Source organism: Malania oleifera, chromosome 6 (genome assembly GCF_029873635.1).
Source record: "Malania oleifera isolate guangnan ecotype guangnan chromosome 6, ASM2987363v1, whole genome shotgun sequence".
In the NCBI taxonomy this organism is placed as follows: Eukaryota; Viridiplantae; Streptophyta; class Magnoliopsida; order Santalales; family Ximeniaceae; genus Malania; species Malania oleifera.
Genome location: NC_080422.1, coordinates 36,364,819 through 36,370,371, shown reverse-complemented (window position 1 = coordinate 36,370,371; position 5,553 = coordinate 36,364,819).

The window sequence follows — 5,553 nt, the reverse complement described above, 5'->3', positions numbered from 1 at the left end:
AATTTGCTTGTTTATCCTCATGTTGATAGCCATTTCGTAGGTAATGAGAGACCCAATGAGCTCATCCAGGGTCATAGCCTTCAAGTCTCTTCCTTCTGCAATAGCCGTTGCTTTTGCCTCCCATATGGATGGTAATCCTCTAAGCACCTTCGTGATCATCTCATAAGTCTGGTAAGTTTTTCCAAGTGCATCAAAAGAATTAGTGGTGTGAGTGAATCTAGTGTACATTGATGATATGGATTCATTCTGAGTCATTCTAAAAGATTAATATTCATTAGTGAACATGTCAATATGACTATCCTTAACATCTTTAGTATCTTCATAAGTAATTTCTAATTTATCCCAAATCTCCTTAGTAGTTTTGCAAGCTATGATTCTATTAAACTCGTTTGTATCTAAAGCACGATATAAAGCATTCATAGTGCTAGAATTAATCTGCAAAAGTTTCATATCAGTATTATCATATTCATCTTCAGTTTTTGGAACTACCTTTCCATCAACATTTTTTGTAGCTACATAGTCTCCTTGGACAATCACTCTCCATGCTTTCTAATCCATGGTTTAAATGAAGATTCTCATTCTTTGTTTCCAAAATGTATAGTTAACACCACAGAAGATTGGAGGGCATGAAGATGATTTTCTCTCACCAAAAAGAGATACACCAAGTTGAGTCATGTGATATTTATACAAATACGTTTAAGCTTTTTGTAACAAGGCTCTAATACCAATTTTTAGTTTTGGTGAAAGCCCAAGAGGGAGGGTGAATCGGATATTTAAAAAATTAGGTCAACTATTTAACCTATTTATCAATCTAAATCAATCTCAAGTTTGGAGTTAATAAAACAATCACAAATGCTACAAATATATAAACATACAAGTGTGGAAATTTAAGGAGTGTAAGGATAGAGAAAACAACACCGCGATTTACAAGGTTCGACTATACCCACCTACGACTTGTCTTAAGACAACCACTTGAGGATTTCCACTATCGACTCCTTCAACCAAGGCAGAGTTACCTCTTACAACCTTCCTTCACTCAAGCGGAGATACCCATTACAACCCTCCTTATAGGAGGAGATACCTCTCTGAGCGATATACCCTCGCTTGGCACGATTCAAACTCGAACCACAAAAATAGAATGAGAAAAAGGGTTTGTGTACAACAAATGCTCCTTTAAGAGCTAATAAGTACAATGAAAAACCTTTCTAATGCACTTTCAAATGATATAAATGAAGCTCAATAGAGTTGGAAATGATTTTCTCAAATGGACTTTTGAAATAACAAGAGCAAAAGATCTTTGATGTGAAAAAAAATGAGTATTAAAGATGCTCAAGGATTCGAGAGAGTTTCAAGATAGTTCCAAAAGTTTTCTCCAAATGTGTTTTCAAAAACAAGAGTAGGAGAACTTGAAAATAATGTAAAAATGTGTTTCAATAATGCTCAAGAATCAAAAGATGTTCAATGATGCTCTTAAGATGATCAAAAGTATTTAATGATTGATCAAAAGTGTTCTCCAAGTGTTTAAGCTTGGTATTTATTGCCAAAAGTGAGATATGACCATTATGTGACCATTGGGACTTTAAAATAATATTTTATTTCAAAAAACATGGCTATTTTCTAGCCATTCTTGGCCTTACCCAAGAGTTCTGGTCGACCGAATGGAGGTTCGATCGATTGACCCAAAGGCGATTTCAATTTTTGCTATGTTCAGTTGACTAGCCAATGATCGAGTCAACCGGATCACAATAAGATGAACTTCAGTCAATCGAGCTATACATCCGATTGACTGAATCCCTTATAAACTTAAGTTTTTCAGTCGTTTTCAAGTTCAAACTCATTTCAAATCTTTTGAATTAGTTTATCATTTTTAATAAAAAGATTTTCCATGAAAACTTGAGTTCCTAAGGTCAATCTAAGGTCATGAGTGAGCTTCACATCAAATCAATTAAGACATGCAAATACAATTGAAACCTAAATATATGCATTATAACTAAAAAATACACGTCTTCAAGCTTTGCTCTTCAATTTACCATGGAATGTGCCAAGTGATGTGCTAATTTGAGTGTTTCATGGCTTCCATTTTGCATCAATCATTTGTGCTTTCTGAAACTTAATCATGTTCATATACTTAACATACAAATGAGATGCTATGATTTATCATTATTAAAATGGGATATGACTCAAAAAGTCGACACTGTGCTCACTCTTGAGTTGCCTCATTAGTTGTGCTCTTCAAGTGGGCATGTCTTTGGGCCTCATAAGTAGTGCTTATTAGATGGGTCATTCCTGGATGAGTTGTGCTCATTTCTGGGTTGCCTCATAAGTTGTGTTCATCAAGTGAGCATGTCTTCGAAAATTGGCAATGAAGTCTAAGACTTGCGCCTTGATTGTGGGGCTTTGGCTTGCAATGGATATCGAATCCCCCCTGACCACTTCATCATCCTTTTTAATAACTCCGAGCGTTGAAGAGTTTGTCTTTGAGGCATGTTTGTCAACATGGTAAATCTGTGCGCTTGGAAGTAGGATCTCAATTTCTAAGCTGTGGACAGGATCGCGAAGGCAACTTTCTCTATTGGTGAGTAATTGATCTCTACTCCCTATTAAATTATTTTTTTTTTATTTTTATAAGTAGAAGAATTAATATGACATCTTATAATTTGCAAGTTATGAAAAAAAAAAAAAAAAAAAAAAGAACCCATCCCTTATAATTATTACTGCTCTTGAGATAGTATTAGAAAATAATTTGTGTTAAAATTTTATTACGTAATAAATAAAAATATTTTATTTATTTAAAATAATTTCACATTGCTTTATTCATACAGCCATACAAATGTATCGTTATTATGCATCAAATATTCGAACATTAAATGAGAGTGGGAATGGAATCAAAATAAGATTGGAATCAACATCAAAATTCCATTACTGCATTTGAACACTCACCTAAACTGGAAATAAAAAGGGAATAAAAAATAAGATGTTTACCAAAAATATCATTTTAAGTTTAAAATAAAATTTTTGATTATGGTTTTGTTTCAAAATTTTTAACATAGGAATCTTCCTTTGACATGATTTTTTCTTAAATCAAGCACATTCAAGGACCCAAACTAGAATTCTGATTATGTTTGTCGATTTCAATTGCTTGAAATGCTGCCAATTTCACTTAACGACCATGGCTGTTGAATCTGATTAGCCATGATTTCCAACCATGGCTATTGATTGAAGGTTTAGAATAGAGGAAGGGGATGAGAGGCCAAATGGGTGAATGTATTTGGGAAACAATTTTTCTAGAGATGTGTTATTATTTTAGTTACTCATAAGAAAAAAAAAATGAAGGTAATCAAAGAAGAAGTTGGTTGTATAGCCTTTCCGACCACCATGATATCTGAACACCACGGTATCCAACCACAATCTGCAATACTAGATTCTATTTTGGTTACTCACTATTGTAGAGCTATTATTTTGATGTTAATGGTGAAGGATGGCTTACGATGGCAAGAGATTTCATGGTAGGCAATGGTTCATGACAGTGGTGAGGGCTCACTATAGTGTTGATGTTGAGTAAGAAAGATAAAGAGTGAAGGAGTAGTGTCACGCCTTGAACCTGGAAATGGGACCCAGGGGTGAAAGTGTAATCTAACATGTCCCTGTATCCAATAAAACATCCAAAGATATGGTACAAAGGATGAGGGTTCGACCCCATGGGGTTCCCAGGCACCCTAAACACATCCAAACCCAACAGAATATACGCAACGGAAAATGTCATTCTATATATATATGCAGTACCATACCAGAGTCTATACAAGAGTAGAAACAAGGCTCTATCAAAAACGTACAAACGGGTGCCCAAATACATCTCAAAATGGCAACTCACCAAAATACAGTCTTAGCACTTACCTAAGCGCTAACGGTAGTATACCGGCCACTACGCTCCCTACACCAGGACGTTAGTTCCGGTTACTCGAAGGACCTGTAAAAATATACGTACAGTAGGGGTGAGACACCTTTCAGTAAGGAAGAACATAGGTTATATCAGTGTGTGGCATTAGAATGTTATCATGATATAACATACACGCAGTTAAATGCAGTCTAGTACTAATTTTACACAGTGCATACACGCACACATACACTTGATCAGCAATCCCAATGTTGTCACACCCATCGGCTCAAAGCCAGCCCGCGACATACGGTGTTGGCCCGTAGCCAACCTGCGAACACGGCGCCACCAACACATGGCTAGTCTCGGACTCCCATGGCATCGTACCGATGCTAACTGGTGGATCCACACCCTTCAGCCTGATCTGCCAGATTATACTCACGCCCTCAGATATAGAGCCAGACACTCTGTCAATCTATGGCCTAGCGATTTCATACGCCTACGGATACAGAACCGGACACTCTCAGTACCTGGAACAAATTTGGAACCGCATTCCTACTAGCATTTAAACCAATCACACACACATGCATGCTCATATAACCAAACAAACCACACCCATTTGGTAATCTAAATCATGGTTTTCCAAACATATACATTTTAAAACAAGTCAAGGCATGACCATCCCTATAACACAGTATAAATCAACATATACTCTCCATTTTCAACAAAACAAGGGATGCAGCCCGTCGCTCCCTTTTCCCAAAACTATAATCATGAAAAACTCATAGTTTTCCCCATTAGATCCCCTAAAATGAATAGCCAAAACACACACAGGACCGTGGACCACAGTTCCACTGAGTCCGATTTCAAAAATAACCGATATAAACACAATTCCCTTTACCTTTCCCCCAAGAGAGATTCCCGAACTCTAAGGCCCCTAAACAGCGAACCAAGTTTCAAAACCTACAATCAACAGTATAGAATATACTCACAAGACTATTCCTTACAAAACTATCGGATCAGAATTGAAAACCGAGCCTTACCTCAATTTTTCGCCAAAACCCAAAAATCTTCGAAACGGAATTCCGATCCGTAGAACTTGTAGAGAATCCTTCCATGATCCTCGTGGTAACTTCAGATCTACAATCCTCGCGATGAACAGCGAAGAAATCTAGAGAGATACAGAGTAGTGAGTCCTAGAGAGGGAGAGAGAGATAGGATTGAGTTTTCTTAGTTGAGAAGTAAAGAAACTTCTATTTATAGCCCTTTGACCCGACCACATCTCGTCGACGAATTGGGTCCTCGTCGACGAGGCTCTATTGTCTTCTCGTCAACGAGACCAAGACCTCGTCGACGAGTCTGGGATCTTCCGTTTTTCTGAAACTCCTCGGCTTCTCCTCGTCAACAAGCCTTTGAACTTCATCGACGAGAGATACAAGGCCTTCGTCGACGAGGCTCTAGTGTCTTCTCGTCAACGAGACCAAGACCTCGCCGACGAGTTTGGGATCTCCAGTTTTTCCGAAACTCCTCGGCTGCTCCTCGTCAACGAGCCTTTGAACTTCGTCGAGGAGAGATATAAGGCCTTCGTCGATGAACTCTGGCTTCGTTGACGAAACCTGTTCAAATTCCAATTTTACCCCTCTCTTATTTATTTAAACCTATATATCACGGTTTGGGTT